Below are 13806 nucleotides of genomic sequence, written 5' to 3'. Positions count from 1 at the left end.
AGTCACCTTCTAAATGGAAATGTTCTTGTGTGTGTGCATGTTTGTGTGTGTGTGTGTGTGTGTGAAAGAGAGAGACAGAGACAGAGACAGAGACAGAGACAGATTCTTAAGATTCATTGGTGATTAATGGAGAGGGGGGATCAGATTAAGATAAGGCTTTTAACTCATAAGACTTTGGCTTCTCAAACTTAACATTTTCTTCTGAACTCTGTGAAAAAAATGTCACTTCCTTATATAAGTCATGCACTTCAACCACAACTAAAACAGAATTTGGAGTTGGAAGCATTTCAAGGGCACTTGATATAGTAGCTTCTTTTGCCCTAGTATGATGACATTTTGGTAACATATAAAAATGTCAGCATGTGACAAATCCAAACTTAAACCAAAATAGATGAAGAATTTGAAGTTGTAAATCATCAGAGCCAATTTTAAATTGGCTCAATTCAATGTCTTGGTGTTTTATGTCACTCAACATATGATTGATAAACATATGATAAATAAACCATCAGGTTGATTCAAATTTCTAGATAAGAGCTGAGATTTTTCAAGTTGGTTGAAAAGAATGAATGATATTTTAACTTTCATCTCATATAAATATGGGAATTAATTAAAAAGGAGATATAAAACTGATACATCTTTATTCTTCTTTTAAATATTCAATTCATGTTTTTAGTATCATGGTTTGAATATTGCTTCTTGGGGATGTCACTTATAGAACAAAATGTGTGTGTGTATGTGTGTGTGTGTGTGTGTGTGTGTGTGTAAAGATACAGAACAAGAGGCTCTCTGCACAGCAGGGAACTAAAATGGCTCATAAGTTCTGAGGGTTCACTACCTCCTTCACCTTGGTCTAAAGGTTTCTTGAGGATTCCATTTATTCTCACCATTACAATAGGTGGTATTTTTTGGTTTGTTTTGCTTTTTTTTATTGCTTTTTCGAATACTCCTGTTGAACCTATGGGGAAATTGTAGTATAGGCAGGTTAAGCAATTTGACAAACTTGAACAATTTCAAGTGGTGATTCCAGAAATCAGACAGCATGACATCAAAGGCCACGAGCCATCAGCCTCCTGCATTTTGACAGTATGCTCAATGGTGCTTGAGATCAATAAAGCCCCAGCATTGCAAAATAACAACAGGAATACTATCTATGCAGCCTGCAAGCATGCTGCTAATTGTATGCATGCTATACTTTATAGTACATCTCTATTTCCTTTATTTTTAATAAAAATTGGTATTAATTTTTTAATTACATAGAGAATTCATGAATGTCTTCCTTTTAGTAAAAATTAAAACATTATAAATAGAAAAATTTTCCTTTTACTACATTCCTCAAACACACCAATGTCCCCTTCTTCTCCCTTCTACTTCTCTAAGATGCATTGACATTTATAGTATACACATACACACACATATAAAATACATAATATTTAATTATAAAAAATCTATTATCTAGTATAAATCATTTTTCACGTTTCTTTTATTCAACAATAGATTTCTGTTTGTTTCAACTTTATAAAATACTACACAGTATTCTAACATGTGAATATGTCAGTTTAGAAATTGCCTTCTTATTTTTTTTTTGTATTTTTCTTTACTTCAGTATAAATCCTCTTTCAGATCTTGTTGTATTTATATGTGAATACTTTTCTAAGTATTTTCTAAGCCTCAAAGAATTACTGGATCATGTGATACCTACACTTCATATTTTGATAGCAATTTCAAACTGCCATTTAATTTCCCCATGCCAATTTATTTTCTCACAACAGTGTATATCAGTTTCAATTTCCCAACAAACTCACCAAGACTTGATATCAAACATTTTAATGTCTACGTTCTGATATGTAAGAAATGGTATTGTTTAATCTGATTTCTCTGATTGCTAGTAACTTAGAAAATCTTATTCAAAATTTTATGTCTTTGCAACTTGCCTATTTCTATTCATTGCCCATTTTTATAGATGTTTAGTTGCCTTGTTTTTATTGTTTTGTGACTTTTAGTATGCTGAGCACCAACCTTTGTCTGATATAATTTCATTTCCTGGCTGAGAAGTTAAATTATTTTATTATGCTTTTTTCATCCAGACTTCACATTTTGGAGAATTAAATTACAAACACTTCTTCACGAATGCTAGTATGGACCACAGAAAAATACAGCTTTGACTATAATCTCTCAGTAGAGTCTTACTTTTAAAAATGTTCTCAAAGAAATTAATGAATTTGCATTTTTGAAAACTTCTTTAGTATCTTTGTTTTCGAGTCAGAAAGTGAAACAGAGAGCAATGCAGATTGGCATTAGGGACAATTAGATTCTGATAATTTTGTTCTTTCATACTTGGCACATAGGAGTATTAATAATTTCTAGTAAGGGATGTGTTGGCATTGGTTTCACTGGGTTTTGGGCATTCAGAATACAACCTAAATGTATCAGATGCCTAGGCAGCCCAGGGCTGAACCTAAAAGGCAAATGGGAGCTATAAGAGGCACAGCTGTAGGAAAGGACATTGTTATGGAGAAAAACAAATGTGTCAAAAACTCCCAGAAGAGAAAGACAAACAAAAAAACAAAGAAGGCCTGTACTTTGGTAAGGGGTAGCAGTGCACAATAATAAAGGTCTTTACTTATCCAGTTGAATAAAAATGGGTTTAGACTCTCTACTTATATAGACATTGCCTGAGGAGCAAACTCTTTGAAGAAGTGCATAGTTTACTCATGAGATTATTAACGATGTAATTAGCATAAACACAGATGCTAAATTGATAAAAAATGAAGAATATTAAATGAGACAAAGGTCCAGCAAACATAGATTTAATAACCTCTGATGTAATACATGTGTATAGAATTTTTGTTTTCAAGATTCTTTTCCTCTAAGTTTTCAATATTGCTCCAACTATGTGACAAAAGGAAAAAGAGGAGATATTAACAAAATCCAGAGCCTCCTTTCCCAAGCGTGAACTCTATAAATAGATTGTTCTAGCCTACCCAGATATATTTGGGAGAACACAAGGCACATCTACAAGAGTTGTCCACCTACCTAGAGTTCATTGAAGCCACTCACTATTTGTTTCTTTTAATCCTCCTGGTTTTCTGACCTCTCCTCATCTCAGATCCTATTAACTTCAGACTATTGAATGGCCTTTAGGCAGATGGCATGATCACCTTTGCAAATAACTAAGATGTCTTTTGTGGAGTCTGGCGGGGGGGAACTAGAGTGGTATGAGACAGTAGAAGTCCAGTGAGAGAACTCTCGCAATATGCCGGGCAAGAGGTAAAGGCTTGCATTTCAACAATGGAAGCAAGGATAAAGCAGTTACACATATGACATATTCAGAAAGTCAGCCCATAACAACTCAGGAAAGAAAAAAAAAGTTAATGCCCTGAATTCTGTTAGTTGTATGAGTATAATTTCATTAAATGAGAACACTGCACATATTAATGATATTGTCTAAGCAAATGGGGTAATAGCATCAGTAGAATCAGCATGCCATTTGTATGCCTGTATTATGATTGGATTTACTGCAGAGTATAAATCATGACTCCACAGCATGGTAATTCAGAATGTTTCCGTTTGAACCACATAGGGAAGTTAAACATAACTTTAATTGTCCCATGTAGGAAAGGTTCCTTCCAGTAAATCTCATGCTTCCTAAAATGTCTTAGAGACTCTAAAAATGGTCCAGCTGTAAGATACCAACTATCTGAATAATCACAGAGCTTTGCATTCAAAACAATTTTTTTTTTCGATACAGTTTGCAAATAATTGAATGATTTGATCTGTCCACTGGAGGAGCCAGGCAAGATTGTTCTAGACAGCCAGAGTGGAACAGAATTAAGGCAGAAGGTTCAGTTCGTTGTATCAAAAGTTGACCACATGAAATGGGAAAGACAGCAAACCTCAAACTAACAAGAGGATCAGGACTGAGAGTAAAGCTGAAACAGTGTATCCAAACATGCTTTTAGAGTCAGGGAATTCATTGTAGATGGTGGCGGTGGACTGGGAAAGGTAGCACAGAGTTTATAAGATGCCTTCTCATACAATCATTCAGTTCCTCAAAATCATTCTACACTGGAATTCTAAATAGAAACATACATTCTTTTTTTTAAAAAAATGTTTATTGGGGTAGAGTTGCTTTACAATGTTGTGTTAGTTTCTGCTGTACAGCAAAGTGAACCAGTTATACATATACACATACCCAGTCTTTTTTAGATTATTTTCCCACATAGGTCATTACAGAGTATTGTGTAGATTTCCCTGTGCTATACAGTGGGTTCTTATTAGTTATCTATTTTATATATAGTAGTGTGTAGATGTCAGTTCCAATCTCCCAATTTATCCCTCCCTACCTCTCCCCCTGGTAACCATAAGTTTGTTTTCTACATCTGTGACTCTTTCTATTTTGTAAATAAGTTAGAAAGATACATTCTTATGAAGGTTTTAGATTGAGGAAGTTTCAATTAGTAAAATATCTAAGATAATGCCTAACACATTATAAGTATTTAATTATGTCTTTTGATTCTTGTTTTCCACTTTTGTATTTGCTACTGTGAAAAAATATAGCTTAGGCTATGAGGTTTTTTTTGCAAAGCCACATTTCCCATCCTGTTCCTGTACTACTGCAGGGTTTCATGATCTTAAGATTAATTACTCTCTATACCTGCCCAGTGCTCAAATGTTTCTCTTCTACTGAAATCACAAGAAATCCTAAGCCAATGTCATTGTAACTTGTTTCAAAAAAAGATGCCAAACATGACACCAGATATCTAAAGATGTAGGTTGTTGGAGATGGAGAGATACAAAAGGAGCAGATTGTGTCTTAATCTCTTTAGAGTTTCTTGAATTTTACATTCCACAGAAATTTGCATGAAGCATAAGTTTGGTTTATTAAGCAAAGGTCCAGCAAACATAGATTTAATAACCTCTGATGTAATACATGTGCATAGAATTTTTGTTTTCAAGATTCTTTTCCTCTAAGTTTTCAATATTGTTCCAACTAAGTGACAAAAGGAAAAAGATGAGATATTAACAAAATCCAGAGCCTCCTTTCCCAAGCGTGAACTCTATAAATAGATTGTTCTAGCCTACCCAGATATATTTGGGAGGACACAAGGCACATCTACAAAAGTTGTCCACCTACCTGTCACTCAGCTGCAGTGATGGAAGGCCTTACAGAAATCAGATCCTTGTAAACTGTCAATTAGAAGGAATTAACGTCTGTCTTGAATATGTGATTTTAAGCACACTTCATAAGACACTTAAAGTAGGCAGAATTATTTACTTTACCTTTATTACTGAGCCAAGTTACCAACATGGGAATATAGAGTTCTATTCTTCCCAGAATAATACTTCCATTATTCTATATTGCTATTAAACATGTATTATCCATGGGTAGTTAAAACCCATTAAAGTGCATATTTACCCTACCTATGTTTAACAAACTTTTGTAGCTTTTTTAATTTCATTTGAGTAAAAATGAGAATTCCTTTCAGTTAGTTCATTCTTCTATATATTGCTAAAGCATCTTTCTCATAGAATCATAGAATTATAGACATTTAAAATTAAAATGGAGCTTAAAATCATCTAACATAGGAGAAGGTAATTGTAATAAATTGGATCCTATTTTGGGCCAGATAATGATAAATGTTCTCCCTGCATCCTTTTATACTCTAGGACAATGGTTTCCAAACAGGCTTACATCAAAGTCAGCTGGGGAACTTGTACCTAAATGAGCCTGGGCCATTGTGATGTAATTAGCTCTCCAGATTATCAGCTGCATGCCAGTTTGAGAAGCACTGCTCTTGGAAGTGGAAACCATTTCATCTTTATTTTGCACACTGAGAAAACTGAAGCTCATTGGTAGTAACTTTCAGGAGGTCACAGTGCCAGTAAACAGTAAAGGCATTATCCAAACTCTTTGGCTGAGGCTGACAGGGAAGTACATTTTGTATCTCTGCTCTGCAACTTGACAACCAAATGGGCCAGTCCAGATGAACTAGTGAGGGCTGCTTGAAAGTCTGCATGGAAAACAGTGATGAGATCACATTGGGACACATGGAGCATCATGACCAACTGCGTATATCTGTAATGCATGCAGGGCAGTCCCCCAGTTCAATTTCTTTGATGTAAAAGTCGGTCAAGAGGTGTTCTTTGTTTTCTTCCAACCAGACTCCACACTGGTTTTAGCAGTTTCTGGTGAAAGACTCCTAGTCTCAGGAATGTCTTATATACTCCTTAAAGGAGTGTTAAATGTAATGAGAAGCCCAGGAAATCAAGAGCCAGGACACAGGTTCCAGTCCCCGCTTTGAAATTAACCTGTTGTGTGAACTTGGCCAAGATATCCTTTTGGCCAAGATATCTTTTTGTTGTTGGATAGCAGTTTCTTATTACAAAGTTGAGTTATTTGTACTCAGTTATCAGAAAGCATACTTCCTAGTCTAACATGGTTAGTGCTCCATATTTTGACAGCAATGATTCTTACAGTTTAGGAGTAATATTCTGACCCCAAATTGCAATGTTTGATCATTTCCAAAAACATTAACTGCCTGCAGAATTAATGTATGAAGAAACAAACTGCCAGTAGTGAATTTCACAAGCATCTCTATTTGAAGGATGGGAAAGAGACAGGTAACTGTGTAAAGGATTGCAAAGATGTGATGAAATCTGATAGTGTAAGAGAACATTACTTGCAAATAATATGAGATCTTTCAGATTTAATGGTTAGGAAAGAAAGTAAAGAAATTGTGCAAACAATGTAATTGGTGGTGATAGAGAGATGTGTAGAGGTTGTCCAGTCTAGTTTGGTCCATGTTTCTAAGATACATTAAAAAAATAAATGCTCCTTCTTTCATTTCTCAGGAAGGAAGATGACATGAAATAATTGTATTTATTTTGCTGGCTTTTACATAAATAGATTCCTAATCAAGTTTGCTTACAAATGTAGACAGCAGAAAACAATGAAACCCCCCACCACTCCTATGCTCTAGTAATCACCTTCTAAAGAGGATGGTCTCTTTTCTAATCTTGGCTCCACAAGATTTTGGAATGTGACTTTGTGAAAAGTTACTGAAACTCTTTGGGCATTAGTTTTGTTATCTCTAAAGTGAGTATAATAGCAGAATAATACCTTACAAATTTTTACCAGGATTAAATAATAAAATGGAAACATAGTAAGTCATCAATGGGTGTTATATATATGTATCTCTAAGTGTGCAATACCTACTAGACAGGAAACATCATCTCAAAGAATGACAAAGGCTACGGTCATTGTAAGTAGAACAGCTAAGACAAAAGCACACACTTCCAGACTCCCAGTTCAAAACCTTTCCCTAGTTACCAGACTTGTTTATATTTTATGTGGCTCTTAGGGAACTCTTCCCATGGGGAAAAGTCTAATGCATCCTAGAACGAGAAAGCTCAAGAGTTTACTTTGCCATCCTCATGCTTCGATTTCTGTGGATCTGCTTAACTGGCAGGGCACTTAACCTAGAAGACTGAAACTTTTCTGTGTTTAAATGTTTCTATCTCTGTCTCCTGCATCTGATCTCCTTTCTTCATTAAAGGCAAGATGAATAGAAAAATCCTGCCCCCTGCCCCAAGCATTATGCATTATTTCTCAGCCTATCATTCCCGCCACCCCACAAATGCACATCTACCATCCAAATCCCGTTTTCTAAGTTAACAGCACAGGTCTCTGAATCTTAGCTTGCATTAGTATGCAATCTACCCTCTTTCTAATCTCTAATCTTTCCTATTGGATTTTTTCTCTTATTTTTACAGATCACATTTTTACATCTCTGGCACTATCTGCCTTCCTTATATTACTTTCCATTCTGTTATGGGGGAAATAACCCTGCTCACTCCAACCCTACTGTCAGCGATCTTAAGTCAGAGAAAGGGACTTGGCAAAGCATACAATTACTGAAAAGAAATGTCCTTAACAGTCATCATTTCTCAACATGGCTATGACTGTAATCTACAAAGGCAGCATTCTTTGATTACTATCATCAAAAGCCCATTACTCTAAAGAGGACAGTACAAATTTTGAGTGATGCTATTAAGGTGTTTTTTGTGGCTGAAGTTGTTAAATACTGAATACTTTACTCCCGTCCAGTCATGCAGGGAGCATTGAAATATGTAAAATATGAGGCAATCAGGCACTGAACCTAATATTTACTCTCTGAATCACTTAGCTATATTTCATCAGCTCCCCTGGTCTTCTGAATTTTCATCAACAGAACATACATCATGAAATCCTCCAGTGTGGGGGAAGATCATAACAACACCTTCCAGCAACTTCCATGGTGATGACATTAAAATCTGAAGATACATTCATTTTCTGAGATATGCTGTTCCCCTGTGAAACGAGAAGAGACCAAGGGTTCATCCTGAAGAAAATAAGACCAATCTTTTTCTCTCTGCCCTTAAATCATGCAGAACATGTCACCACCTTCTGTATTCACTTTGCATAATACTATTTTCTTTTCCTCCCACGTATTTCCCCTCCCTACTATATCCACTGCATTCAGACATTGATCAGGCAGGATAAGTGAGCCCAACATATACCTTAAAAAATCATGACTGTGTTCATTTCTTTAAGATCTTGGGTTTATACCTAGCAATAGTAATTCACCCCAGAGAGAAAGCTTCACTGAGCTTATCATTTAAAGGACACAGGTAGAGGTGAAGCACAGAGAGGTAGCAGGAGCTCCATGGAAAATGGTCTGGGACAGAGCAGCTACATTGACGTTTCAACCCTGCCACCTTGCAACTGTGTGACGTTGGCAAACCATTTGATCCATCAGAGCCTTTATTTCCTTATCTGTACATTTAGGAGTATGGAAAATAAAAGACAAAGTTTTATGATGTATAGAAAAAATCTTAAATTGTCAGTATCATTACAGATGCAGTCCTAGACATCAAGCTTATTTTAAACAATACACTTATTGAGGCTAAGGACACTATCATTGACTTCTGTATTTTTTGAATATCAATGTTGGTTAATGAATGTGATTTATTATTGATCTTGGCATTAGAAATTGTGTTTGAAGTTTGATTCTGTTATCTCCCCACTACATTTCTCTAAGCAAGACAACACTAATTTTTAAATTTGTTATTTTTAAAATATGGAAGTGGGGACTTCCCTGGCCATCCAGTGGTTAAGACCTCGCCTTCTAATACAGGGGGTGCAGGTTCGATCCCTGGTCGGGGAGCTAAGATCCTACATATGTTGCGGCCAAAAACCCAAAACATAAAACAGAAGCAATATTGTAACAAATTCAATAAAGACTTTAAAAATTGTCCACATCAAAAAAATCTTTTAAAAAATATATGGAATTAATACCTACTTCACAGGTATAAAATCAGCAAGACATGAAATTCATGTACAACCATGAATAGCAAGTGTTTAGTACATGATAGGGATATTTTGAAAAAATATATATTTCTTATTTTTTCTCCTAAATTGAATTGGCTTTAGATAAATTTATTATTATGGATAAATAAGTATTTAAAATATTCTAAATTTAGTTATACATCATCTAATTTTAACAGTTACTTTAGCCTTTAAGTTATATGGCTGACAGTCACTATAGATTGATTCTCAAAAAGCTTTATAATTTTCTGTTTCCTAAATTATAAACTGAGGATATATGTTATTATTTGCGACCTGTGGGGAAATGGGGAAAAATCTAATATATGCGATTGGGTCAAGGTTTGAAATTATAAAAAGTCATTTTGATTAGAAGTCAGGCAATGTAGGTCTGACCTCTGAATCAAAATCATAATATAACTATTATGTAGTAGAAATTGTTTCTATTGAAAAATTCTCAAGAAATACGGTTCTATAAAGCACTCATTTCTTGTAATATTAATAGTTGTCATAAGGGAAATATTAATGGGAGATGATGTTAAAAAGAATTAAGCTCCTTTATTGAAGAAATCTAGAGCTTTGATATGCTGACATGATGATGGTATAATTGAAATGAAATGACAAAAAAATCTCCATCATGTGCCTTGGTCTAAAACTACCTGTTCAATCTAACTTACTCTTCTTTTCCCCATTGCTCACAAAATTCCACCTGCCCTGGCCTTCCAAATCCCCCCAGCCTTTATCCATGTACCTCTCTCAGAGCTTTGTACTTGCTTTGTTTATCTTTTTGTTAATATGTATTTATTTATTTATTTGGCTGTGCTGGGTCTTAACTGCCACGTGTGGGATCTTTTAGTTACAGCATGTGGGCTCTTAGTTGCAGCATGAGGGATATAGTTCCCTGACCAGAAATTGAACCTGGGCCCCCTGCATTGGGAGCATGGAGTCTTAACTGCTAGACCACTAGGGAAGTCTCATTATCTTTGCTTATCTTCTTCCACATGTACTCATACTTCCTTTATTTCATTCATGTGGCTGTTCAAATGACACATCCTCACAGATACTTCACTCTCCATGCAGTATGGAATGGTATCACCAGGTACTCTTTATCACTTCCCCTGGTCTCTCCCCGTTCCTTCCCCCCTCCTCCCTCCCTTCCTCTCTCCCTCTTTCCTTCCTTCTTTCCGTCCTTCTTTCCCTCCTCTTTTCCTCTTTTTCTTTTCTTTCTTTCTTTCTTTCTTTCTTTTTCAAATTTGGAGGCACTTAACCTTGGTCATTGAACTATCAATCATTTTTTAATTGTATTATTCTCTAGAATGATCCATAAGAACATGGCCTTTGTCCCTTTGGTTCATGCTGAATCCCAAGTCCTAGAACAGCAGTCGTTACAGAGTACCTGCACAATGAATCATTATTGATAAACACTCTGTTGGAAAAAGTAAAAAATTGCTATTAGCACACCATACATGTTGAAGAATTTCCAAATTTGGAAAGCAAAAAGAGCCAAATACATAGACAGGTAAATCCAGGTAACAGATAAATCCAGGTAACAGCCAAATACATAGGCAGATAAATCCAGGTAACAGCCAAATACATAGACAGATAAATGCAGGTAACAGCCTGAAACACAATAAAGGGAAGTCCTGAGAAATTTCTTATCATCAGACAGAAGTCAAGGAGATAAAGGTGTTATACTCAGAGAAGGTAAACCTTCATTCTCATCTGCCCACACTGCTCATATGAAGGAGCTGTCTGCAAGGGCTTTTGCTCAGAAGTCAAATCAGTGGGAAGGTGACCCCTGAGGTACTGTCTCAAGGCAGGAGGAGAAAGGATATTTCCAGCACCCACAGGAAAACCTGCTATCACCTGCAGCATATACCCTGCCTACCACCACCTCATCTGACAGGCTTTAGCACATAACACAGGCAGTTAAGCAGGAATTTGACAAAACAGAATAATTAAAACTCACTGAGATTTGAAATTCAACCAACAATACGAAAGGAGCCAAAACCATCAGAAAAGGATATCTTGTAGCTGAGGAAGTCATATCTTCAGAGAGATACCAAGAATGTCACATCTGGTTTACAAATTATCTAATAAAGTCATTAGAATTTGAATATATCTTTCCAAAATTAAGATTTAAAAAACGTAACAGTCTTGATGTTGAGTAAAGTGGACACAGATAAAGACTTAGTGAGATGGAAGATGAATCAAAGTAATTTTGTCTAGAATGTAGTCCAGACAGACTAAGACATGGTATGTCTGAAAGTAAATTTAGAAAGAATAAAGCCTAAAATATCATTTGGATACAATGATAAGTAAGATTCATATAGCTCGACTTTTGTATTCAAAAATTTAACATTTAAAAGATGAGAAAATAGGATTTTCTATAACCACACAGAAGAACACATACCAAAAATCTCTGAAATATTTTTTAAAAATTTGGGGCATTCAAGCCCTAAAATTGTTGTATTTTAGGAGGGCATCTTCCCAAACACTAGGGCTATGTTAGTATGCCTTCTGGATTTGAGGAGCAAATGTCTTGTCCTCATGGGGCTCAGTCTATTAGGTGTACCACGAAGATGTCATTAGCGTTTTGTTGGAAAACCTTACTACTTCTGTCACATGAACCTGAAACATGTTTTATATCTCTTTATATTTACAATGGCCAGTGATAAAGAAACATGAATAAACATTGAATACATGTTTTTGAAATGTTGATATATATTTTTGGGAAAAGTGAATGGGAGAGGGAACAGCAGAGAAGAATGATTAAAACAAACAAACAAACAAAAACAAACAAACAAACAAAAAAAACCTTCTTCCTAGAGTAAGAATGTCTTATCTCAGGGACACCTGAGGACCACTCAACAGGAGAATTATTTTTCTCTACCCCTGTCTTCTGTCAGGCTGCAGACATAATTTGGTGATGGTATTTATCTCTTGATGTACTATCCTAAGAACAACTCTCCAAGGTAAATTTAACTGTCTTTGTCTGATCACTTTAACCCACTAATGGAGTCTGTTCTCTGAGGATTTTCATGCCTACAAAGGTGACAGAACCTTTCCAATCAGTGAGCAGGGAGCCTACTTTTTCTAGAAATCACACAAAGACAACTTCAAAGGATCCGTGTTAAAGTAGAATATTAGGTCTTAAGATACTTGAATAGAGCCTGAGCCAGAGTCAATGGACCATTCCCTCCCTTGCTTTATATTTTGTGCGGTATTTGTTCATTACATATCACTGAATACACCCAACAGCTCTTTAGGAGATCAAATGTCTGAATGCGAAAGATTATTAGAAACTGATTTGTGTCTGTGAAACCAGGAAATTATTCTGCTAAATAGAGAGAAACCACATGGGGTGAGAAGTGTACATATTCATTTTGTAATGTGGTTGTTACGGACTTTAAAAATTCCATGAAATGATGTGTAAAAAATGATCTGCAGACCTTATAACCTTAAAATTCTCCTTCAAACGCAGCTGAAATAGTTCTTTCTATAGAGTGTGATGACAAGGCAGGAGCTGTGAGAGAAGCCAGATCTATCAGAAACCTATTTCTTGGGAACTTTCAAGCAGTTTAAGAAATTCTTGGAATTGTTGGTTTCCAATTATGCAGTTTTTTTTTTCTCAAGGTTTTCATAGACCATTAAGTTCCATCTTCTGCTAGACATGGATACAACTAGGAGACAAGGGCAGCACCCAGTGAAGTAAACAACTTTTTTATAAGCTCATGATTATGAATTTAAATGTAATTGGAAATGGATAGAGAATGTGCTCAGTCCTGCACATCTTGTGACAATCACTTGGGCATGGAGGATTTTCTGATGCCTACAGGCTGTTGGAAATGCTATGTCTTGTTTGTAATCAGGTGGGTAGGAAAACAGGATGTTTTCTGGTGTCATAAAATTCAATTAGGATTCTTTCTGCTGCTGTTTATTACTTATTTGACCTTGGACAATGTCAGTAAATGATCTTTCTCTCAGTTTAGGGTTGTCGTGATAGTTTTCTAATATAGTGTGTATAAAATACTTAGCACAGGGAGAAGTACATCAGAGTTACTAAGATATTGCTCATACTATGAATGCAGTGGTTTACTCTAAAGGAATAAAAAGTCTCCAATAGCATCTCTACAATAGCAAATAAAGTAATTGTCACTTCCTTCAAGATTGTTCTTAATCTGATCCCCACATATCTTGCTTGTCTTATAATGTTTCATGTACAAAACCTTCCTCCTGTGTTGGTCTCCTTTGTCCCTTAGAAATGCCCTCCATTTTTCAAGCAAAATATTGTTCTTCAAACTTATCTACCAGCTAATCCACATATGCTCGCTCTTCTCTGCTTTTGTTGATGTCCTGCTCTAATGATTCCCTCTCATGATGTCATCTACTATGTGTTCAACAAAAGAGCTCTGGATACTCACTGCTCATTGTGTATCTAA

Source organism: Mesoplodon bidens (assembly GCF_964165515.1).
Source record: "Mesoplodon bidens genome assembly, chromosome: 8".
Lineage (NCBI taxonomy): Eukaryota > Metazoa > Chordata > Mammalia > Artiodactyla > Ziphiidae > Mesoplodon > Mesoplodon bidens.
This window is presented reverse-complemented; position numbering follows the sequence as displayed.